This window comes from Staurois parvus, unplaced genomic scaffold, assembly GCF_062004578.1.
Source record: "Staurois parvus isolate SC_StPar_1 unplaced genomic scaffold, SC_StPar_1.0 ptg000030l, whole genome shotgun sequence".
Classification (NCBI taxonomy): Eukaryota; Metazoa; Chordata; class Amphibia; order Anura; family Ranidae; genus Staurois; species Staurois parvus.
The window spans coordinates 8,284,089-8,310,850 of NW_028317826.1; the positions used below are offsets into that span (position 1 = coordinate 8,284,089).

Genomic DNA, 26,762 nt, shown 5'->3' on the forward strand with positions numbered 1-26,762 from the left:
TATATGTGATTTATTTTGTTATTATATACAGTACATGTTGTTCCTTAAAGCAGTTAGGGTGGATACTGTCATCTCTAGGTGCATGGAGTACACTCACAGTCCTAGAAAGCTGTACTCTAAATACATATATGAGAAATGTTTTTCCTGTCAGAAGATTTTTATTTCTGTTCATCCATTGCTGGGATTTACACAGCTCTGCCAGACAGCACAGCCAAGCAGACAAGACTACTTACAGTTAGGAAATACAGTGGTGTCCTCTGTTCACCCCCAACCGTCTGAATGGATGCTGAAACAACAGCAGCAGACTGATTAGGTCATCTCTTTGCTCTCTTCTCCTATCAGTATGTTCTATGTTGGTACATGTGCATGCAGCACCCCTGATTGGCTCTCGGTTCTGCCCCTTCTTCTTCCAGTGCTGCTGCATAGTAAGAGGCTGATACCAAATCAATTTCAGGCACTTCCACTAGTGGCATTAAAACACACATTTCAAGATTTATTAAGCCCTTCCTGTCGGATGTATGTATATATGTGGCAGCACAGAGATTGGCCGTATTCTGTGCCTCCTCGTATACGCATACCTGTTTTGTGTTGGCAGCATGCCCCCAGCACTCTGACAGTACCGTCACTGACAATTGGAAGCTGGTAGGATGGGCTTCCAATTATCTAATCATCCAATCACAGTGATCACATGGTCCGGAAGCTGAGCAAGCAGGTAACGATGCTTCGGTGTTACTATCTCTTAAAAGGCTGGGAAGAAGGGGTTAATGAATACAGAGTTGCATTGGTTTGTGTCTGTTATATCTGTCTGGAGATTAGTCCAAAGATGTACAGTTTTTATTCAACTGTGTGTGGCAAAATATCCTAAAAATCCAGAGCTATGAACAGGGGATTATAAGAAGATCCTGGGATTTCCCGCTGTAAACGCATGTGTTCTGTATTGCAGACATCTAGAACTGCATTCACCTGATGCCAAGCATACTGCGGTGCTGCGAGCAAAAGATCCTGCGGTGGCCCAGACCTGGTTCAACGCAATTCACGGGGCGGTGACGGAACTTCTTCCCAAGGTGATGGCCGAAGTCCAAACTCAGCTGAGAAAAAACGGAATCTCTGGAAGTCATGAAATTCGGCACATGGGCTGGCTAGCAGAAAAGGTCAGTTTGTTGTGTCTTTGGCTTTATATTGTTTATCTCACGAGCTAAATGACCACAAAAATGTCTCATCTGAAGTCCCTTTAACCCTTTTCCGCCTACTCCGGTGTCCTTGTACAAAGTTCTGAGTGCCTGGGGGGCGGGAAGATTTTCGATCATGTGACTACTGTGTTTGGCTGTCATAGTGGTCACATGATCAGGAGTCGTTCCACTGGCTATGGATTATTAGTGAGGGCCGAGAGCTGTCTTTGACAGCCCAGTGTCTGTGCTGGGAGCTTGCAGTGAGCTTGTTCTCAGCACAGAAACATTGGCTGCCCAACAACGCACATGTGTGGGTGTTAAAGCCTGCCCTTGCGGCTGCAAATATGTGTAATTTGGGTGACAACAGGTTAAAGTGGAACTTAACCCCCCCAGGTTTAATTTTACTGTAAACCCCCTCCTACCTTGTGTGCTGGGGTGAACTTAAATAACATACCCAGCCATCAACTGCAGCATTGCCCTGCAGTAATCTGCTGAAAGCGGAACCCACAGGGCCTTGTGCCGCCATCATTGGAGCCAGCGTTCTCTTCCAGGTCCTAGCAAGCAGCTCCCGATGACACTCCACTGAGCATAGACAATATTCGTAGTCCTCCTGGGCTTAGGTGAACCTGTGGCTAAAGCTGCTAGTACCTAACCATATACCAGAAATGGTCATTCCAAAGTGTAAAGTGAGGTGCTGCTCTAATAACTAAACTATATGTAAATCCCAATGTGAATAAGTGGTGAACAGTAAATAAATGAGTGAACAATACTATAATACCCAGTGACTATATTAACAGCATAAGTGACATCAACCCCAAACTAAACATCTACACCGCCTCTCCTAAATGAGTTAAATCAGCATAAACAAATCTATAAATACAATAATTAAATACACATACATATAATGAATGCCGTGGTACTGGATATGCGCCTATTACACAACACCAGTAAATACATATCATGTGGTGACATAAACGCATGTATGCTTTACATTCCCAAAACCAACTGATGTGAAAGAAATGGCAGTGATCCCACTAAGGCAGCGGTTCTCAACCTGGGGGTCACGACCCCTTTGGGGGTCGAACGACCATTTCACAGGGGTCGCCTAAGACCATCGGAAAACACATATTTCCGATGGTCTTAGGAACCAAGACACCGCTCCTCCGTCTCAGGCGATGTGTGGGCGGGATGATACGCTGCTCCTGTCACCTGGCCACACCTCCGGGATCGCTCAGCAGCTCCGCCTCCTCGCCGCTGATTGGCCACCGGAACTGTAGCTCAGGAGAGGCACACAGGCGGCCAATCACCGGCGAGGAGGTGGAGCTTGGAGAGGAGGAGCCGAGCGGCAGCGCGCGTACATCAAAGAAGATTGAGGGAGCTGCCGGAGCGAGTGAAGAGGAGAGCGGCCAGAGAAGGAAGACAGCTGACAGGTAAGTGAGAGAGCGAGCCCAGGCTGGAGCAGGGGTCAGCAAAGTAAGTATCATTGGTGTCAGTGGGAGGAATAGTGCCCCATCATTTGTGTCACTAATACCAACGATGGGGCACTATTCCTCCCCCCACTGACACCAACGATGGGGCACTATTCCTCCCCCCACTGACACCAACGATGTGGCACTATTCCTCCCCCCACTGACACCAACGATGGGGCACTATTCCTCCCCCCACTGACACCAACGATGGGGCACTATTCCTCACCCCACTGACACCAACGATGGGGCACTATTCCTCCCCCCACTGACACCAACGATGGGGCACTATTCCTCCCCCCACTGACACCAACGATTTGGCACTATTCCTCCCCCCACTGACACCAACGATGGGGCACTATTCCTCCCCCCACTGACACCAACGATGGGGCACTATTCCTCACCCCACTGACACCAACGATGGGGCACTATTCCTCCCCCCACTGACACCAACGATGGGGCACTATTCCTCCCCCCACTGACACCAACGATGGGGCACTATTCCTCCCCCCACTGACACCAACGATGGGGCACTATTCCTCCCCCCACTGACACCAACGATGGAGCACTATTCCTCCCCCCACTGACACCAACGATGGGGCACTATTCTCCCCTCCACCACACTGACATCAATGATGGGGCACTATTCCTCCCACTGACACCAATGATGGGGCACTATTCCTCCCCCCACTGACACCAACGATGGGACACTATTTCCCCCCCCCCCCCTGACCCCAATGATGGGGCACTATTCTCCCCTCCACCACACTGACATCAATGATGGGGCACTATTCCTCCCACTGACACCAATGATGGGGCACTATTCCTCCCCCCACTGACACCAACGATGGGGCACTATTCCTCCCCCCACTGACACCAACGATGGGGCACTATTCCTCACCCCACTGACACCAACGATGGGGCACTATTCCTCCCCCCACTGACACCAACGATGGGGCACTATTCCTCCCCCCACTGACACCAACGATTTGGCACTATTCCTCCCCCCACTGACACCAACGATGGGGCACTATTCCTCCCCCCACTGACACCAACGATGGGGCACTATTCCTCACCCCACTGACACCAACGATGGGGCACTATTCCTCCCCCCACTGACACCAACGATGGGGCACTATTCCTCCCCCCACTGACACCAACGATGGGGCACTATTCCTCCCCCCACTGACACCAACGATGGGGCACTATTCCTCCCCCCACTGACACCAACGATGGAGCACTATTCCTCCCCCCACTGACACCAACGATGGGGCACTATTCTCCCCTCCACCACACTGACATCAATGATGGGGCACTATTCCTCCCACTGACACCAATGATGGGGCACTATTCCTCCCCCCACTGACACCAACGATGGGACACTATTTCCCCCCCCCCCCCCTGACCCCAATGATGGGGCACTATTCTCCCCTCCACCACACTGACATCAATGATGGGGCACTATTCCTCCCACTGACACCAATGATGGGGCACTATTCCTCCCACTGACACCAATGATGGGGCACTATTCCTCCCACTGACACCAACGATGGGGCACTATTCTCCCCTCCACCACACTGACATCAATGATGGGGCACTATTCCTCCCACTGACACCAATGATGGGGCACTATTCCTCCCCCCACTGACACCAACGATGGGACACTATTTCCCCCCCCCCCCCCTGACCCCAATGATGGGGCACTATTCTCCCCTCCACCACACTGACATCAATGATGGGGCACTATTCCTCCCACTGACACCAATGATGGGGCACTATTCCTCCCACTGACACCAATGATGGGGCACTATTCCTCCCACTGACACCAATGATGTGGCACTATTCCTCCCACTGACACCAGTGATGGGGCACTACTCCCACTGACACCAGTGATGGGGCACTACTCCCCCCACTGACACCAGTGATGGGGCACTATTCCTCCCACTGACACCAATGATGGGGCACTACTCCCCCCACTGACACCAATGATGGGGCACTACTCCCCCCACTGACACCAATGATGGGGCACTATTCCTCCCACTGACACCAATGATGTGGCACTATTCCTCCCACTGACACCAGTGATGGAGCACTACTCCTCCCACTGACACCAGTGATGGGGCACTACTCCCCCCACTGACACCAGTGATGGAGCACTATTCCTCCCACTGACACCAATGATGGGGCACTATTCCTCCCACTGACACCAATGATGGGGCACTACTCCCCCCACTGACACCAATGATGGGGCACTATTCCTCCCACTGACACCAATGATGGGGCACTATTCCTCCCACTGACACCAATGATGGGGCACTATTCCTCCCACTGACACCAATGATGGGGCACTATTCCTCCCACTGACACCAACGATGGGGCACTATTCCTCCCACTGACACCAACGATGGGGCACTATTCCTCCCACTGACACCAACGATGGGGCACTATTCCTCCCACTGACACCAACGATGGGGCACTATTCCTCCCACTGACACCAACGATGGGGCACTATTCCTCCCACTGATACCAACGATGGGGCACTATTCCTCCCACTGATACCAACGATGGGGCACTATTCCTCCCACTGACACCAGTGATGGGGCACTATTCCTCCCACTGACACCAGTCATGGGGTACTATTCCTCCCACTGACACCAGTGATGGGGCACTATTCCTCCCACTGACACCAGTGATGGGGCACTATTCATCCCACTGACATCAGTGATGGGGCACTATTCCTCCCACTGATACCAACGATGGGGCACTATTCCTCCCACTGATACCAATGATGGGGCACTATTCATCCCACTGACACCAATGATGGGGCACTACTCCTTCCACTGACACCAATGACGTGGCACTACTCCTCCCACTGCAAAATTACAGTTATGAAGTAGCAACGAAAATAATTTTATGGTTGGGGGTCACCACAACATGAGGAACTGTATTAAGGGGTCGCGGCATTAGAAAGGTTGAGAACCACTGCACTAAGGGATAACAAACAAAGTGAATCAGTGAAACCACTCCTTGTGGTAAACGTACGAAAAAGGGAAGAGGAATCGGATTATAAACGCATGTATACCTACATGCTCAAGGATAACTGGTGAATAAGAACAATAGCAGTGATCCCACTAAGGGACAAACAAAGTGAATCCGTGAAACCACAAATTGTGGTACTTGTGAAAAAAGAAAGAAGTCAGGCTCACCGCCTGTAAATCACTAACAATCACTAAATGTACACAATTGTGACCCCCCTACTGGGGATAAGTGAACAGAAAACCTATAAATAATGAAGGGATTTGTAACCCCAAATGGGGGGTTCTGAATAAGCAGAGAAATAAGTGACGGCAAACAGAGCCTCACACTCTCCGTGTATCCACAAACATAAATAAACATGGATAATCCACCAATGTCTGGAACGACCCATTTTCCTCAGAATTTCAGAGAGAAATGCACTGTAACCAGCATGTCCAACATTTGCTGCCTTCCTTCCTTAAATAAGGGCAATAATTGCCACCTGTTTTTCAAAGAATGAATGACCTCACTAATAGAACACCACACGGCTATTATTTTGAACATGCCCTTTTCAATGAGTGATTCAATGACACAGAATCAGCAGCATGCATGTCATGACTGTTAGGTCTGTTGGATTTCTATTACTCTACTACACCTGCTAGGAAATTATTTGCCATGTAGAAATATCATTTCTACCAAAAACAGTGATTGATCCGGTTAGTGATGTCTGACTGCTAATATTTTGAACACAACTGAATAAACTTCACAAGATCTACAAGATGTCTTATCGATTGAGTCACTGACTGGTATCCAACTAAGATTGAAGTTATCGCTATCTCATCACAACTGAGCCATCACTTCTAGGACCACTGAGAGGAGGCTGCATGCAGGACCTTGCCCACCAGAGAGGGAACTGACACAGCGTTGTACCTGACATCCGTTGGAGAGAGTCCGGGTTCCAGACCGGTGGTGTTTGATTATCATAAGGTGTTTTAACCCTGCAGGGTCACCGCATGGAGGTGAGGGGCCATTGCACCTAGAGTGGGATTTATAGTATCCTGTTGCAGATTTATGGTGATCACAGGACTACAGAACACCTCCACCATTTGCATGGTTCTGGACACCTTCTGTAGATTGGACATTTATTTCACCTTTTAGGACACGTTAATAATTTTGTGTTTTGTTTTTTTCTGTTCATGTTGATTGGTGGATTATCCATGTTTATTTATGTTTGTGGATACACGGAGAGTGTGAGGCACTGTTTGCCGTCACTTATTTCTCTGCTTATTCAGAACCCCCCATTTGGGGTTACAAATCCCTTCATTATTTATAGGCACTATAGCCTATGTTTTCTGTTCACTTATCCCCAGTAGGGGGGTCACAATTGTGTACATTTAGTGATTGTTAGTGATTTACAGGCGGTGAGCCTGACTTCTTTCTTTTTTCACAAGTACCACAATTTGTGGTTTCACGGATTCACTTTGTTTGTCCCTTAGTGGGATCACTGCTATTGTTCTTATTCACCAGTTATCCTTGAGCATGTAGGTATACATGCGTTTATAATCTGATTCCTCTTCCCTTTTTGTACGTTTACCACAAGGAGTGTTTTCACTGATTCACTTTGTTTCTTATCCCTTAGTGGGATCACTGCCATTTCTTTCACATCAGTTGGTTTTGGGAATGTAAAGCATACATGCGTTTATGTCACCACATGATATGTATTTACTGGTGTTGTGTAATAGGCGCATATTCAGTACCACGGCATTCATTCTATGTATGTGTATTTAATTATTGTATTTATAGATTTTTTTATGTTGATTTCACCCATTTAGGAGAGGCGGTGTAGATGTTTAGTTTGGGGTTGATGTCACTTATGCTGTTAATATAGTCACTGGGTATTATAGTATTGTTCACTCATTTATTTACTGTTCACCACTTATTCACATTGGGATTTACATATAGTTTAGTTATTAGCGCAGCACCTCACTTTACACTCCACTGCACATGCACAGCGTATTGTACATAGCCCCAAAGCCACCTGGGATACATGATGTTGGTATCCTAGGGGGCTTCAGGTGGGGTGGGGAGGATGTCATTCTTGCCTAAGCGAGGAAGGCAGAAGCATGGGGTGTGTTCTCCTGAAAAAAAAAAGAAAGAAAGAAGTACAGGAGTTGGATAAAAATATGGAAACACTACATGATTTGCAGGTGTGAAAGTGACGACATGGTTTGCGTTGAAAGCGGAAGTGACGTAACATTCTTTTGCTTCCGCTGTGTGATGAGACACCTAGCTAACAGGTGGAAAGCCTCACGTCTGTCATTTACTGCGTGCGCAGCTAGTAATATGGAGTCATGTCAGAGCTTACTGAGCTTCAAAGAGGGCAAATTGTTGGTGCCATTTAGCTGGTGCCTCTGTGACTGAAGTTGCCAATTTATTTGCCGTGTCACGAGGTATAATATCAAAGGTTATGGCGGCATATACAGTTTGTGGGAAAACAATGTCTGGGCAGCCATATCTTGGTATTCTGCAGGTCCCATTGTCACCTTGAAAGATAGAGTCACTGCCAGTGACTATGTACAAATTTTGGCAGACTATGTGCACCCCATGGTGCAGACATTGTTTCCCGAAGACCGCGCCATTTACCAAGCTGACAATGCTCTGAATTCACACAGCTGGCGTTGTCAAATCACGGTTTGGCGAGGATGCAGACAAGGTTTCACACCTTTCCTGGGCGCCACATTCGCCAGACCTCCATATCATAGAGCCATTATGGTCAACGAAATTTGGGCTCGTTTTCCGCCTCTTGCATCTCTGCGAGAACTGGAACGATTTTTGTATGAAGAGTAGTATCAGATTCCATTATCCACCACCCAAGACTTATATTTGTCAATTCCCAGGAGAATTCAGACCGTCTTGGATGCTAAAGGCAGTCCAACACTATAGGAGCTAATGATTTTGTTCTTTTACCTAGTGTTTCCATAATTTTGTCCAACCCCTGTAACTGGGACTGAAGGTTCGTGTTAAAATCTTAGTAGTTTGACTTCATCGTGTTCTTGCTCTATATCTGTTTAATGTGCTGATTGTCTGCTTGTTATTTGGGTCCACTTTAAACTATGATCAGTTACTTAGGCGGAGACCTTTCTCTGCCACCTACTGGAATTTGTCATTTCTGTGCAATGTATGCGATTAAAGAGGGGACTCCGTATGCAGCTTTCATTGAATGTTGCCACTTAACAGCAAGCACTGAACACATCAAATATGCCACAGTCTCCTGGGAAGTGTAATTAGTCGGTTTGTTTGAATTTGGGGTTTTACTGTTACACTTAGGAATCGGGGGAGGCTGAGGATAGGGCCACTGTAGCTGACAAGCCCCCTTTTCCAGTCACACTTCTAGAAACAGGGGATTGTGGCAGCTATGCTGTGTCTGAGATCAATGTTAGTGACGCCCACTAATTGGGCATTCGTCGGGGAGGAGCAGAGAAGCTGGAAATTAAGGAACCAAAGAGAGATTTACTTCACATTTCAATACTGTTTCATTGGAGAAGTGAATACAGGCATTTAGACATGCAAGGATGGATCTGTATTTATGTTTTTAATTCCTTCAGGAGTTAATTTTTTAAGGCCCAACACTGGAAACACTTTTTAGTCGGTTATTGTGTACCGAGAATACTATCTGTACAGTCACTGACCTTACATTTTCCAAAATACAATATTTTTCCCTAAAGCGGGCCTTTAACTACCTGCCGACCGCAGATAGCCGAATGACGGCTGCACTGCGGCCGGCCAGTTCTGGGTTGACGTTATATGACGTCCACCCAGAACGCGCTCTCCTGTGTGCCCCCGGGGGCGCGCACCCGGCGGTCTCCGTGATCGCTGTGTCCTACGGACACAGCTGATCACGTGACGTGGTAAAAGGCCAATCACAGCGGCCTTTTACCACGTGATCAGCTGTGTCCAATGACACGCTGATCAGCGGGAAATGCAAATGCCGGTTCTCGGCTGCACTTTCCTCACGCTGTCAGATCGTGAGGAAAGTACTGCCGAAAACTGGCATTTGTCAGAGCGGGGATCGGCACCGATCATCGGGGTCACTGATCATCAGTGCCCTGATAATCGGTGCTCAGCAGTGCCACACACAAGTTCCGCCCAGCAGTTCACCCACCTGTGCCCAGCAATGCACCCACCTGTGCCCAACAGTGCGCCCACCTGTGCCACCTACCAGTCCCACCCACCAGTGCCCGTCAGTGTAGCCCAGCAGTGCTGCCAGGCAGTGCCGCCAGGCAGTGCCCAGCAGTGATGTCAGTCAGTGCCACCTATCAGTGCTGTCTATCAGTACCCATTATCAGTGTCGCCTATCAGTGCCACCAATCAGTGCCGCATATCAGTGCCACCTATCCGTGACACCTCATTAGTGCTGCCTATCAGTGCCGCCTATCCGTGCCACCTCAGTGCTGCCTATCAGTGCCCTTCAGTGCTTCCCATCAGTGCCCATCAGTGCTGCCTATCAGTGCCCATCGGTGCTGCCTCATCAACGCACATCAGTGAAGGAGAAAAATTACCTGTTTGAAAATTTTTATAATAGAAACAAAGAAACTTTTTTTTTTTTTTCAAATTTTTTTGCAGTTTTTTTGCTTATAGCACAAAAAGTAAAGTGCCCAGCGGCGATTAAATCCCACCAAAAGAAAGCTCTATTTGTGAGAAAAAAATGATAAAAATTTCATATGGGTACAATCTTGCATGACCGCGCAATTGTCAATCAAAGTGCGACAGCACTGAAAGCTGAAAATTGGCCTGGTAAATAAGGGGGTATAAGTGCTCGGTAGGCAAGGGGTTAATGTCTTAAGGGGCCATGCACGGTGCTTACAAGAAGGTGTCCGTTCCGATATTGGGAGCACGTGTAAAGGTAAAGGTACTCTGGGCTCTGATTTGGGTCACGCCGTGTACATCGTTCTCTGGGGAGGTACAGTAGTAAGTGTAGATGGTGAGACGACTTGTTCAGCTGAGCCAATGCAAATTTAATGAGCATCACACTTCCTAGCGTTGGCGGTTGGATTGGCTGGATGTCTGTAAAGACAGATGCATCCAGTGAATGCTTCCTGTGAATATGGAAGATGGACAGTCTAGGTGTTGATAGACATCGTTTATGTATTTACTTTGTACAGTTATTCTTATTTGCTTTTTATGAACACGTAATTTCCAAACGTTTTGCCCATTTATAACAGTCCCTGAGCGATTTCTCTGCTCCTTTTTTGTTATGTTTCCACAGAAGTTGAAGCGTATCTGAACCCGAGAGCAAAATCTTTTCCAGTTTACCAATCTTTAGATTTGGTGGCTGCCATTGTTTTATTTTTATTAGGATTATCTAGTTTTTATGCTAAGCTGGTAATCATGTTCACTTCCTGTCCTAGGGTGACAACACTCAATGTGCTATATCTATTGTAATGTTTGGGGGGTTTTTATCTCAGGGTAGCGCTCACCAGCAAGTAGAATCCACACCAGAAATTGTTGTTTTAGAGTTTCTTGGCCCAATTTTTATTAATGAAAAAAAAGTCCATTCAATGTATGTTTGCCACATCAACAGAAAACAACCAATCCAGCCTCCTGGCTTGCACTTGTAGCAAAATAGTTCTTCAGCCTTCTGGCTTATGTACAGCAGTTCTGCTCAGGCCTTCCACTATAGACCCTCGTCAGTCCCCCATAGACCACTTCATCGCCAACACTGTCCACACAGCTGGCAGCCCCTTGCTGCCCTGATCCTCAGGCTCTGGACTCTGTCCTTTCCAATGCACATATGCACTCCTCTGGATTCTCCCTTGCACCTACCTGGATTCCTCAGGAGGATAGAGCCCAGAACCCTGGTCCTGTCTCTACAAAAGCCCAGAACCCACCTGCATAATCAGTGTTCTGGCTATTTCTAAAATCTAGTCCCAGGATTGCAGATTTCTTCCCACTAAGATCACTTTGAAATTTCTAGGCTCCAGGTCCCAAAATGGACCTTTATGAAACAATGAAGAAACTGAAAAGCCAGTTTCCTCTGCTTTACACAAACTCCCTGGAGCCCCTTAACCTGCCTTGTTGAGAATCCTGGGTAGCATAATATCCTTTTAACAACATGACAGATCACCGCACTGTCACACTATGGAGAGCAGCATTGTCACCCTAGGACAAGAAGTGTGTCAGGGCTACAGAACAAACACGTGTAGGCTTGTGAGCTGCTATGTGAGTAATAAATCTTACCAAGTGCTGATTGTGAATCGCCTGCACCTAACACATGCTCATACTAGTGTGTAAAAAAACAAAAACCACAATGTTCCGCGCTTCACTTCAACAATAATATGTGTATCCAATCACTAATATTTCTAATGCATATCCAAATATATAAATGAATATAAATATATGTAATTGTGCATCCAGTTACTATTAGTTATATATCAAAATAAATGAAAGAGTGAATAAACCAATGATGATTTTCAACAACAGTGTCCATATGATTGTTATAAGCAGTCAAAAGAAAAATCCAAATATGAGTTCCTTCAAACGTGCAAACTTTGCTTTACCGTATAATATCCCGTGCTTCTTAAAAAGTATTTGGTGCAAATAACTTGCATGAACGTGCCCCCCCACCGGTTGTGCTCTCACCTCAAATATATGAACAAACCGTTAAGTAAGGTCATATAGCGCTTGTGTCCCTTTAAATGGACCAAAGTGTGGATGGGACGGTATCCTGCTGTTTGGGGTCCTTCTCCACTCAAATGATAAACTCCCCTTCCACAATGGTTATAGAGGAATAGGTCAAATCATAGTGTATTACCCTTTAAAAATCATTTTTATTAATAAAAGTAATGCACTCACATTTACTCTATGTTAAAACTGCTTTGTGCACAAAATGTGTCCTTCAGAACGTTTTCCCAGGTGAAAATCCTAAAAATTGGCAGCTGGTGTCAGTATGGTACCATCGAGCATCGTGAGGGACTTTGATGTCATGACGCTGGATGGAGCACGTTTATGCAAATTATTCGCACCAAATACTTTTTAAGAAGCACGGGATAGTATACGGGTAAAGCAAAGTTTGCACGTTTGAAGGAACTCGTATTTGGATTTTTCTTTTGACTGCTTATAACAATCATATGGACACTGTTGTTGAAAATCATCATTGGTTTATTCACTTTTTCATTTATTTTGATATATAACTAATAGTAACTGGATACACAGTTGCATATATTTATATTAATTTATATATTTGGATATGCATTAGTTATGTTAATGATTGGATACACATTATTTTTGAAGTGAAGCGCGGCACATTGTGGATTTTTAGAACTACAGAACACCTCCCCCTTTGTCCATCTATACAAGGCTAGGATCACACGCTCTCTATGCTTTTTCTCTAAAAAGTTATTCCCTATGTCGTATGGATGTATGTATATTAAAAGCCATAGGAATGACCGTTTCTGGCATTCCCGCCCCTTTCTCAAGCTCAATGCACATTTGAAATTGCGAAAGGGCAGAGATTTCCCAAAACTCAAGAAGCGGCTGATTAGGCGGTCGCCTAATGCCTCACCCTCACAGGGGCTTTGCGGCAGCATAATTTTCCTATGGCTAGGTTCACACATGCCTGGTGTGAATTTCCTGGTCATTTTCACTGCCAATTTCCAATGGCAAATTTCCAATTTCCAAATATGGTTCAGATGCAGATTTATGGCGCTGGTAGCCACTGGCGTCTTTAACAATACCTGGTCCACTTCAGGTCCAGACACTTGCACCCCCTTCCAGTCTAGGACAATTTTAAGCTTTCAGCACTATCACACTTTGAGTGACAATTACTCAGTCATGCAACACTATACCCATATTACGTCTTTATCTTTTTATTGTGACAGATAGAACTTTCTTTTGGTGGTATTTGATCACCACGGGGTTTTTTATTATTTGCTATATAAACGAAAAAATACTGACAATTTTGAAGAAAAAAACATTTTTTGCTTAGTTTTTGTTACATAATTTTGCAAAAAGATCATGTTTCTTCATACATTTAGGCCAAAATGTATTCTGCTACATTTTTGGGATAAAAATAACCCAAAACAGTTTATATTATTTAGTCTTTGTGAAAGCTATTGAGTCTATAAACTATGGGATATATATTTAAATATATGCATAATGTCATATGGCTGTGATCAGGATGCTGGTATGGGGTGTGGCTGTGATCAGGATGCTGGTATGGGGTGTGGCTGTGATCAGGATGCTGGTATGGGGTGTGGCTGTGATCAGGATGCTGGTATGGGGTGTGGCTGTGATCAGGATGCTGGTATTGGGTGTGGCTGTGATCAGGATGCTGGTATGGGGTGTGGCTGTGATCAGGATGCTGGTATGGGGTGTGGCTGTGATCAGGATGCTGGTATTGGGTGTGGCTGTGAGCAGGATGCTGGTATGGGGTGTGGCTGTGATCAGGATGCTGGTATTGGGTGTGGCTGTGATCAGGATTCTGGTATGGGGTGGGGCTGTGATCAGGATGCCGGTATGGGGTGTGGCTGTGATCAGGATGCCGGTATGGGGTGTGGCTGTGATCAGGATGCCGGTATGGGGTGTGGCTGTGATCAGGACGCTGGTATGGGGTGTGGCTGTGATCAGGACGCTGGTATGGGGTGTGGCTGTGATCAGGATGCTGGTATGGGGTGTGGCTGTGATCAGGACGCTGGTATGGGGTGTGGCTGTGATTAGGACGCTGGTATGGGGTGTGGCTGTGATTAGGACGCTGGTATGGGGTGTGGCTGTGATCAGGATGCTGGTATGGGGTGTGGCTGTGATCAGGATGCTGGTATGGGGTGTGGCTGTGATCAGAATGCTGGTATGGGGTGTGGCTGTGATCAGGATGCCGGTATGGGGTGTGGCTGTGATCAGGACGCTGGTATGGGGTGTGGCTGTGATCAGGACGCTGGTATGGGGTGTGGCTGTGATCAGGATGCTGGTATGGGGTGTGGCTGTGATCAGGATGCTGGTATGGGGTGTGGCTGTGATCAGGACGCTGGTATGGGGTGTGGCTGTGATTAGGACGCTGGTATGGGGTGTGGCTGTGATCAGGACGCTGGTATGGGGTGTGGCTGTGATCAGGACGCTGGTATGGGGTGTGGCTGTGATTAGGACACTGGTATGGGGTGTGGCTGTGATCAGGATGCTGGTATGGGGTATGGCTGTGATCAGGACATTGGTATGGTGTATGGGGGTGTTTTGTTTGCACTGGGACAGGTGACAAGGCCTCCTGAATGATGTATTATTGATATTGTGGGGCAGTGATCAGGGACACAGGGGAACTAAACTGGGGCACTGGGGAGGCTGGCAGTGCAGTGTGTGAGGGTACAAGCAGCCTGACATTCAGTGTAAACTCACACACTGCAGGATCGTTTTCACTGAGAGCAGAGAGAAGCGATTGGTCACAGCAGTCACATGTGTTACACCACGTGATCGCCCTAACACAGCGGTAATGTGATCCACTGTGTCCGGGCGACACATCGATCAGCAGGTTTCGTGGTTAACGCTCTGTGAGCCGCACACGAGCCATCGATGCAGCCTAACGTACAGGAACATTATCCCGAATCGTCGCTGCTTCCCGTCTGCCATTTATGTAGAATGGGCGGACGGGAAGAGGGTAAGGAGGGGGCCAGGTAGCTGGCTGCCACGTCCTTAACAACCGATGACTCATCAGCTGAAAGCGTGGGGTTCCCCCCCAATCCATACCAGGCTCTCTAGTTCTGGTATCGATTTTGAGGGTAACCCCATGCCAAGAAAAAAAAAAAAACCTTATCCGAGCATGTGGCCGGGCTGGCTAGTAAAGGGAGGAGACCCCCAGATCCTGCCAACCCCCCCCCCCATCCATGTGAATGACTATGGGGTACATTGGGCATTTTTTTTGCTATCCGTCACTTCGCTTTATCTGGTAATAGCAAAATTAAATTTTTTCCCCCACAAAAATAGAGCTTTCTTTTGGTGATATATGAACACCACTAGGTATTTATTATATAAATGAATATTTTGAAACCAAAAAAAACTATATTTTTTACTTTTTGTTATAAAACATATCCAATAAAAAAATTTAAAAAAAATTCTTCATATATTTAGGGGAACATATATTCTGTTACATGTTTTAGGTAAAAAAAAAAAAGCAAATTAGTAAATGTGTATTAATTGGTTTGCGTGAAAGTTGTAGCGTCTACAAACAATGGGATAAATAATAAATACTGGAATTTTATTTATCTTTTACATTTATTTATGTTTATACTATTAATGGCGATGATGAGTGAGGCTGTGATAGTGCGCAGAGCAATCTGACACTTTGTCACAACTGACACTGACATCTCCAGTGACACTGATACAGTGATCAGTGTTAATACTATACACTGTCACTGTATAAATGACACAGACTGGGAAGGGGTAACATCTAGGGGCAATCAAAGGGTTAGCGGTGTGTACTGTGTGTAGTATGGGCTGCTTTTACTAGTCCATTTGGCTGTTTTTACTCTCTGCTTTGCAGCTGGTTAATTCATGGAACAGAGTTCCATGGATGGTCCATGCAGCAGAATTAGTGGGAACAGATGATACTATGAGAGACAGAAGAGGCCAGAGGGTGACTAAGCCCCGTAGACTCCACTGGTAACTAAAATATCACTTTTGGGTGGACTGACCCTTTAACTGTACAGGATATGGTGGTGGTACACAAATGAAAGGAGTACGGGACACACGGAATGATAGAAATGCCAGTCACCACAGACTTGGAATTACACTGTATCTGAGCACCACAAAGCCAAAATGCTAATTTATTCATTTGTAATAATCAAAGAAAACTCCCCCATCCATCCATGTTGCCATGCTTTATTTTACTGAGAAATCACTTTGAAAAACTCTTGTCTAGCATTTCTGGCTGTGGCCACCTTGAGTAAGGGCAATGACTGATGTAGCATTTACTTCCTGGAATCCATCTGCCCTTAGCTCAGGCATGAGGGTGTGCTTTGCTGAGAAAGCCCCTGCTCCACTCCTGAATACTCCTGGGATGTATGAGTTTATTTGCCTAGGCTAGAAACCAGGAAGTAACTGAGGAATTGTTAATAAAAAAGAATACGTTTAAAACATGTAAATGTGACCTCCGTTCCTAAATATACTGCTCAAAAAAATGAAAGGAACGCTTTTTAATCAGATTATAGTGTCAAGTCAATTAAACTTCTGGGATATTTATCTGGTCAGTTAAGTAGCAGAGGGGGTTGTAAATCAGTTTCAGCTGCTTTGGTATTAATGAAATGAACAACAGTTGCATTAGATGGGCAACAATGAGACAACCCCCAACACAGGAATGGTTTTACAGGTGGAGGCCACTGACATTTTTTTCCCTACTCATCTTTTCTGACTGTTTTTCACTAGTTTTGTATCATATGACGCCCTCCCAGAACTGGACAACCGCGCTCTATCCGTTATTCGGCTATAGCTCGGTTGGCAAGTGGTTAAAAAGATATCCCAGCATCCTCTGAGATATCATGTTTCAGTCCATCTGACGCTGCCACGTTGCACCTCAGACTGTCCAGGAGCTCAGTGGTGACCTGATCCAGATCTGGGAGAAAATCCCCCAGGACACCATCCGTCGTCTAATTAGAAGCATGCCCTGACGTTGTCAGACATACATACAATCACGTGGGGGCCATACAAACTACTGAGGACCATTCTGAGTTGCTGCAATACAATTTTAGCAAAATGGACTCGTCTGCTGCATTTTTTTTTTCACTTTGATTTTCGGGGTGTCTTTGAATTCAGTCCTCTGTTGGTTGATAATTTTCATGAAATGATGGGGCGTCCTTACATTCCTAACACATTACCCCGTCCATGTCAGTATAGAGATCCAACATGAGATTTTTCCCCATTGAGATCTGATGTGTTCTCAAAGTGTTCCTTTATTTTTTGAGCCGTGTATTTGCTAAGGATAGCAGCAGAAGGATCAAAAATAGCTCATGTTTATTGAGATTGAAGTTTATTTTATTTATTATTTATTTCAGGTACTTATATAGCGCCATCAATTTACACAGCACTTTACATATATATTGTACATTCACATCAGTCCCTAACCCTCAAGGGGCGTACAGTCTAAGGTCCCTAACTCACATTCATACATACACTGTCTGTCTGTCTATCTATCTATCTATCTATCTATCTATCTATCTATCTATCTATCTATCTATCTATCTATCTATCTATCTATCTATCTATCTATCTATCTATCCAGTTGTATCCGACCCTTGGCGATTGCATGGACCGTCACTCATAAGCGACTTTTTCCATGAACTCTCTTAGCAGTTACTTTACAGGGTAGGTTGCCAGGTCTTTCTCCAACCCCCACCATGCAGGAGATCCCACATGGCCAGGGATGAAACTAGGACAATTTAGACAGGAGCCAATTCACCTATCAGCATGTCTTTGGAGTGTGGGAGGAAACCGGAGTACCCAGAGGAAACCCACACAGGCACAGGGAGAACATGCAAACTCCAGGCAGGTGGTGCCATGGTTGGGATTCGAACCAACGACCCAAGTATTGCCAGGCGGAAGTGCTAACCATTAGCCACTGTGCTGCCCAAGTTGTGCATTAAAGTTTTTCTGTTGCCTGAAGTTGCCCCTCCTCTGATCAATTTATTGTGTTCCATTGAACGGGCTGCCGACACACGCCAGAATAGACCAAATATCGGACACGCATCGTTTCTTCTGACTAGATGTGCAGTGTAGTGCGCTGCAATGCATGTTTGTCAGATGTGCGTTCGGTTCCTATTGACAATGGATGGCACTGCAACACGCTAATGCATGGACCACGTGTCGACCTATGTTGCAGGAATGCATCTTACCGCAACACAAAAGTGTGATTGGATGCTTCATGTAAGGTGCGCATAGGCAGGGCAATTCACAGAACGTTACAATACACAGAGTCCTCCAGCATACTTACCAGCCAGCCAGCAAAATTGGAAAAAGCCTAAAATGTTTCAGCAATTTGTGTTCAGTTTGTTGGATACATTTGCAAATATATGTGAAGCCGCACTGCCACGTCAAGGCTCCTCTGTACAGTGCGGTCCCTAACTCCACTCTAATGTCATTTCCAAATTGTGACATACAGAGCAAGAAATACATTCAGAATGTAAACTAGTTAAACAAAAATTAAATCAAAAACAGAGGTTTTGGTTGCATATATTTGCAATCATATACGAAACTACCATCTATAGACGTCTAAAACATGAGTGAAAAAAAAATACTGGCCTCCAACCTCCCCTTATAGCCAGTCCAACACACGCCTTTAAAAAAGAATACCGGCCTCCAACCTCCCCTTATAGCCGGTCCAACACACACCTGGAAAAAAAATATTGTAGCTCTCTTGTGGGTGAAGAGAGCTGGTGTAATTGCTTTCTTGGAGGCAGGTGCTGATGACAATCCTTCAATAGAGCGATGACGGAGCCTCCACGTGAATGTCACATGCTGACGGAGTCTCCACGTGAATGTCACATGCTGACGGAGCCTCCACGGGCTCACGGGCTCGGCACAAGCCGTCGGAGCCTCCACGGGCTCGGCACAAGCCGTCGGAGCCTCCACGGGCTCGGCACAAGCCGTCGGAGCCTCCACGCGCTCGGCACAAGCCGTCGGAGCCTCCACGCGCTCGGCACAAGCCGTCGGAGCCTCCACGGGCTCGGCACAAGCCGTCGGAGCCTCCACGGGCTCGGCACAAGCCGTCGGAGCCTCCACGGGCTCGGCACAAGCCGTCGGAGCCTCCACGGGCTCGGCACAAGCCGTCGGAGCCTCCACGGGCTCGGCACAAGCCGTCGGAGCCTCCACGGGCTCGGCACAAGCCGTCGGAGCCTCCACGCGCTCGGCACAAGCCGTCGGAGCCTCCACGCGCTCGGCACAAGCCGTCGGAGCCTCCACGGGCTCGGCACAAGCCGTCGGAGCCTCCACTGGCTCGGCACAAGCCGTCGGAGCCTCCACGGGCTCGGCACAAGCCGTCGGAGCCTCCACGGGCTCGGCACAAGCCGTCGGAGCCTCCACGGGCTCGGCACAAGCCGTCGGAGCCTCCACGGGCTCGGCACAAGCCGTCGGAGCCTCCACGTGCTCGGCACATGCCGTCGGAGCCTCCACGGGCTCGGCACAAGCCGTCGGAGCCTCCACGGGCTCGGCACAAGCCGTCGGAGCCTCCACGGGCTCGGCACAAGCCGTCGGAGCCTCCACGGGCTCGGCACAAGCCGTCGGAGCCTCCACGCGCTCGGCACAAGCCGTCGGAGCCTCCACGCGCTCGGCACAAGCCGTCGGAGCCTCCACGGGCTCGGCACAAGCCGTCGGAGCCTCCACGGGCTCGGCACAAGCCGTCGGAGCCTCCACGTGCTCGGCACAAGCCGTCGGAGCCTCCACGTGCTCGGCACAAGCCGTCGGAGCCTCCACGTGCTCGGCACATGCCGTCGGAGCCTCCACGTGCTCTGCCCATGCCGTCGGAGCCTCCACGTTCTCTGCCCATGCCTTCGGAGCCTCCACGCTCTCTGCCCATGCTTACAGAGCCTCCACACGCTCGGCCCATGCTTACAGAGCCTCCACGCGCTCGGCCCATGCTTACAAAGCCTCCACGCGCTCGGCCCATGCTGTCGGAGCCTCCACGCGCTCGGCCCATGCTGTCGGAGCCTGCCAAGCGGATGTGCTAACCATTTAGCCAATGTGCTGCCTCCAACCATTTATCTTCCGGCCTCCAACCTCCCCTTATAGCCGGTCCAACACACACCTGGATAAAAAAATATTGTAGCTCTCTTGTGGGTGAAGAGAGCTGGTGTAATTGCTTTCTTGGAGGCAGGTGCTGATGACAATCCTTCAATAGAGCGATGACATAGGGGACTTTCTGATGATGAAGGTCCTCCTCTTCCTCACCTCCTAGTGTAAAATTTCTTCCAACTTCTTGGCCATCTTAACTCCCAGAACAGTCGCACCCTGGCCATTTAAGTGCAGTCCGTCCCTGCTGTAGAGCTGGTAACTGAACAAAAAGTCTGCCCAGTTCTCCATGAACTCAAACCCCTCCTCTCTGCACCAGTTCTTCAGCCACTTGTTAAGCTCTCTGATCTCATTCTGCCTCACTGGTGTGGCTCGAGGTACAGGCAGTATTTCTGAAAATACTGCCTTGGAGGTTCTTTTCTTCAATATAGCTCCCAAGTCTCTGAAATCTTTTTGTAGGGCGTTCCATCTTCCTCTGACTTTGTCGTTGGTACCGACATGTATGATGACAGCTGGGTCCTCCCCAGCCCCTTTCAGCAATCTGTCCATACGATCTGCAATGTCCCGAACCCGAGCGCCTGGTAAACTACAGACTGTTCGGCAATGACGGTCTTTGTGACAGATTGCTTTCTCTGTACCTCTAAGAATGGAGTCCCCTACCACCAGTATATGTCTATCCTTTCTTGTATCCTTGCCCCCATCTTCACTGGAGGAGATGTTCCCCTGGCATTTTGGTAGGGTCTTGTCATTAAAGTCGTATTCTGTCGGAGTCTCCACGTGAATGTCACATGCTGACGGAGCCTCCACGTGAATGTCACATGCTGACGGAGCCTCCACGTGAATGTCACATGCTGACGGAGCCTCCACGTGAATGTCACATGCTGTCGGAGCCTCCACGTGCTGGGCACATGCTGTCGGAGCCTCCACGTGCTGGGCACATGCTGTCGGAGCCTCCACGTGCTGGGCACATGCTGTCGGAGCCTCCACGTGCTGGGCACATGCTGTCGGAGCCTCCACGTGCTGGGCACATGCTGTCGGAGCCTCCACGTGCTGGGCACATGCTGTCGGAGCCTCCACGTGCTGGGCACATGCTGTCGGAGCCTCCACGTGCTGGGCACATGCTGACGGAGCCTCCACGTGCTGGGCACATGCTGACGGAGCCTCCACGTGCTGGGCACATGCTGTCAGAGCCTCCACGTGCTCGGCACATTCTGTCGGAGCCTCCACGTGCTCGGCACATTCTGTCGGAGCCTCCACGTGCTCGGCACATTCTGTCGGAGCCTCCACGTGCTCGGCACATTCTGTCGGAGCCTCCACGTGCTCGGCACATGCTGTCGGAGCCTCCACGTGCTGGGCACATTCTGTCGGAGCCTCCACGTGCTGGGCACATTCTGTCGGAGCCTCCACGTGCTGGGCACATTCTGTCGGAGCCTCCACGTGCTCGGCACATGCTGTCGGAGCCTCCACGTGCTGGGCACATTCTGTCGGAGCCTCCACGTGCTGGGCACATTCTGTCGGAGCCTCCACGTGCTGGGCACATTCTGTCGGAGCCTCCACGTGCTGGGCACATTCTGTCGGAGCCTCCACGTGCTGGGCACATGCTGTCGGAGCCTCCACGTGCTGGGCACATGCTGTCGGAGCCTCCACGTGCTGGGCACATGCTGTCGGAGCCTCCACGTGCTGGGCACATGCTGTCGGAGCCTCCACGTGCTGGGCACATGCTGTCGGAGCCTCCACGTGCTGGGCACATGCTGTCGGAGCCTCCACGTGCTGGGCACATGCTGTCGGAGCCTCCACGTGCTGGGCACATGCTGTCGAAGCCTCCACGTGCTGGGCACATGCTGTCGGAGCCTCCACGTGCTCGGCACATTCTGTCGGAGCCTCCACGTGAATGTCACATGCTATCTGAGCCTTTACGTGCTCGGCACATGCTGACGGAGTCTCCATGTCGATATCATATCTCTTCTCGCTCACTGTGGCAAGCCTGCCGGGTGAGCTGTGTTTGCAGTAAATATTGTTTACATCTGCAATAAAAAAGAATTGAATTTAGCACCTTTAATATACATTTTATATATTTTTCTTTATAGAAAATTAAATTACAGAGAATAAAGTTAGAATCACCTGTGCCAGGGACAGTAAGGAAACCTGACATGATAGGGACACAGGGATGACTATAGTGGCCTTCATATAAAAATGCTAGTTGGGTGGCAGTTATGCCAAGCCTCTACAATTAAATGACTGAAGAAACCGGCAAGTTAAATGAGTGGGCGGGTCACAAGGGAAGTGGCAGTAGGTAGTAGTGGTGTCACCTGCCTGGCTCTGCATTGTGGCTGGGGTTTGTGAATCATTGAGCCAGCTAAGCACAGCCTTTTTTTACTGGCAGTTTTACCCAGAAAGTGTGTCATTTATCAGCCCTGAGGTCAGACAGGATACGGGTCACCCACTATGGGGGGGTCATACACCAGCCTGACAACAGCTGATTGTTTGCATTGGCACGGAGAGTAAACATGTGACTAATGTAGTAGGAATATTTATGTCTAGTCATATGTTTTTATCAATGTTATATGGATATTCATACTTTTGCTGGTGGAGTTGCAATGTGAGCGTCACATGTATTCATGAACATCCATATACATGTGTGCATATGGGAATGTCAGCCGTCATTAGTGTCTATGACCATCCCTATACATGTGTGCATATGGGAATGTCAGCCGTCATCAGTGTCTATGATCATCCCTATACATGTGTGCATATGGGAATGTCAGCCGTCATCAGTGTCTATGACCATCCCTATACATGTGTACATATGGGAATGTCAGCCGTCATCAGTGTCTATGACCATCCCTATAAATGTGTGCATATGGGAATGTCAGCCGTCATCAGTGTCTATGACCATCCCTATACATGTGTGCATATGGGAATGTCAGCCGTCATCAGTGTCTATGGCGATCCCTATACATGTGTGCATATGGGAATGTCAGCCGTCATCAGTGTCTATGGCCATCCCTATACATGTGTGCATATGGGAATGTCAGCCGTCATCAGTGTCTATGGCGTTCCCTGTACATGGATACATATGGGAATGTCAGCCGTCATCAGTGTCTATGGCCATCCCTGTACATGGATACATATGGGAATGTCAGCCGTCATCAGTGTCTATGGCGTTCCCTGTACATGGATACATATGGGAATGTCAGCCGTCATCAGTGTCTATGGCCATCCCTGTACATGGATACATATGGGAATGTCAGCCGTCATCAGTGTCTATGGCGTTCCCTGTACATGGATACATATGGGAATGTCAGCTGTCATCAGTGTCTATGGCGTTCCCTGTACATGGATACATATGGGAATGTCAGCCGTCATCAGTGTCTATGGCCCAGGGATGATGAATTCCTATCTCCCTACACCTGCTGCTGGCAAAATTTAAAAAAAAATTGCTAATTTTTTTAGTTGTAAAAAATGAAAGGTACACCCAAGTACATATCATCCAATCCCCCCCCCCTCCCCCCCAGACATATACACACGTACAAACGTAAAAGCACACGCTGGGGCGCCTACACATGAAAACGTCGGTTGCGATACACGTTACATATCGCCGCTCACGCCAGAATGAGCGCAATAATTCTAGCAGCAGACCCCCTCCATACACTATACTGATCACCTAGAAGGGGCTGTAAAAGCGTCAACTACAGAAAATGTCGGACTGTTAAAGCCCCTTCTAGGTGATCAGTATAGTGTATGGAGGGGGTCTGCTGCTAGAATTATTGCGCTCATTCTGGCGTGTGCGGCGATATGTAACGTGTATTGCAACCGACGTTTTCATGTGTAGGCGCCCCAGCGTGTGCCTTTACATTTGTACGTGTGTATATGTCTGGGGGGGAGGGGGGGTTATGTGATTGGGTGGAATTTTAATTTTTTCAATTAAAAAAAATATATTTTTTTTTTTTCTCAATTTGTTTTCATGACATAGGGAACAATGTCCCGTCTGTGATGTATTTTGGTGACAGGTTCTCTTTATGGAGACATCTGAGGTGTAATAGACCCCGGATGTCTCCCCTGTACTACACTGGATGGACTGCAATGCACATCGGATCGGATTCCATATGTCCCGCCCTCAGTGGGCGGGGATCTCTGACCGGTAACCAGGAAGTGACATCACACCATCACTTCCTGGTCAGGACCAGACGGGGACGGGCGCTCTCCTCCTTCCTCTCCTGCTGAGGGCGGTGAGCTGGCCCCGGGGCCCGCAGATGAGGGAGATAGTGGGCGAGGGGAGGGTCACACGGGGTGGGGGGGGGGGGCGGCACTGTGTGGAAGCGGCTGCGCTGCCCCTCCAATGCTTCCACCTGACAGGTGAGCCCCGCAGCAGGGCTGAAGGGGAGAGGAAACTACCTGCCCCACCCCCGGGACGTGTCCGGACATGCCCGGCCATATGAATTCCCCATCCCTGCTGGAATGTCAGCTCTCCTCAGTGTCTATGGGGATCCCTGTACATGTGTCCATATGGGAATGTCAGCCGGGAAAAAGGGGGAAAAAAGGGTCCAGTGAGAGGAGGTGAGTTCCCTCGTCTCTCTCTAGATCCACAATACATACCATTTTGGTGTTCTGCCTTGTGGTGGCGCCCATTGACTTTACTGCCAGCGCGTAAACATCCAGCAACGGATCTGAAGCAGCCGCGCAGAAAAGCCCGAGTCCTCTTCATGGTGGTGGGCCTCTTGGTGGTGGGATCTGCAGACTGCTCAGTGATCCCTCCTTCCATAGGGGGCTTTCCTTCCCTCGATTCCTCTTTGGTGGTTTTCTGAGAAATAAACGTTTTAATCTTTAATTGTCTCATTACGGAAAATAATGAAACCCGCTTCAACCTGTGTGAGAGAGGCAGTGCAGCCAATCGGATCAAATCCGATCCGATGAGACTGCAAGCCAAACTCAGGAGAAGGAACAATCACGTCTGCTCTGTACCGGGTACAAGGAGCGACTGAAGGGACTCTGGCAGAGCTGGCTTAGGGGGGAGAAAGGGGGGGGGGGGGAAGGGGGAGGGGTCAGGCGATGACATCACGGTGCTGGAGAGCCTTTTTTTTTTTTCTTCAAAGTTTTCTTAAAGGGGCCACGTCCTTTTTAAATTCAGCCACCTGCAGGTTTAATTCAAAAACAAGGACATGGCCCCTTTAAGAACTCTATGTGACTGTTTTTTTTTTTTTTTCAAATCTCCTGGTACTCAGACAAACACAACTGACGATTTTTCCTAAAGGGGCCGCAGTTATGTGAATGCAGCCTCAGTATATAGATCTCATATACCAGGAGAAGAGGTTTTTTTTCTTTTTTTTTTTAATTTAAGTGAGTTATTTTGATTGATATTTCAACCTTACAGTCCCACGGCTTAAAATAAAGGTCTTTATTCCTATGAGAACTCTGTGATTGGAGCCTTATCGCTTCATATAAAGATTTCCTGCCGAACAAATATTTTCATTTCTGTCTTGCTTTTTTTATTTTTATTGTCTTCTATTGTTATTACCCTAAATAATGGACTTTTTTTTTTTTTCAATGCGAAAACGTCTCCCATAGACTTTAATGCGAAATCCCCTCCCATAGACTTCAATGTGAAAACACCTCCCATAGACTTTAATGCAAAAACACCTTTCAGTAGCAATCCTATGTGAACACTTATGTTCTCTTGAGGCTCTGCTCTATCACTTGTGATTCTGGAACGCACCGCAACAAACTCGCACAGAACCCTTTCCATAATGGCACTCAAAGCACAATGCGTGTGGGTGGCATCTGTGTGAACCTCCTCAATAGGAGCACATAATATCTAGCCTGTCATGTCAATCTGTGAGTTTGAAAATGCATCCAGAATGGCATATGTGTGAACCAGGGCTGCTCCTTTCACATTTGGGCATTTTGGGATTGCGGCAGAATCGCTGTGATCGCAAAACGCAGGTTCAGGCGCCATTATTTATTATTAGGGCTCATGTACACGGGGTGTTTGGAAAACTCTTCTGACCTCTGGAAACTGACTGCTAGAAAACATAGGTTATAAAATGTCAGTTTAGCCGCGTTTGCATACTGCGTTTATGCGTGTTTGCTTTTAGACGCGTTTTTAAACAATAGCATCAGGAGACCTCCCAAATGCCCAGAATGCCCTGAAAAATAGTAAATCATGAACTATTTCAGACATTTTGAGAGGAATAGAGAGAGCAGAAGCAGAGAGAGCAGTATGTGTGGAGATGACCTGTCTATTCTGGTTGTAGTCACTATGGATCCCATCATAATGCGGCGCGTTTTACCATTGTTTCCTTCACGCGAAACCTGGAACTGACTGCGCTGGTGTACCGGGTCCATTGGAATACATGGA

At 47.9% G+C, this 26,762-nt stretch overlaps 1 long non-coding RNA gene across 1 annotated transcript in view; it reads left to right on the plus strand.

The window, feature by feature from the left end:
- Nucleotides 1–952: 952 nt before the first annotated feature.
- LOC149470867 (uncharacterized) overlaps nucleotides 953–26,762 on the plus strand; it is a 185,282-nt gene continuing 159,472 nt past the window's right edge. Inside the window, exon 1 of the long non-coding RNA XR_016307826.1 lies at nucleotides 953–1,151. This is a non-coding gene — a long non-coding RNA (uncharacterized LOC149470867). The remainder of the gene's footprint in view (nucleotides 1,152–26,762) is intronic.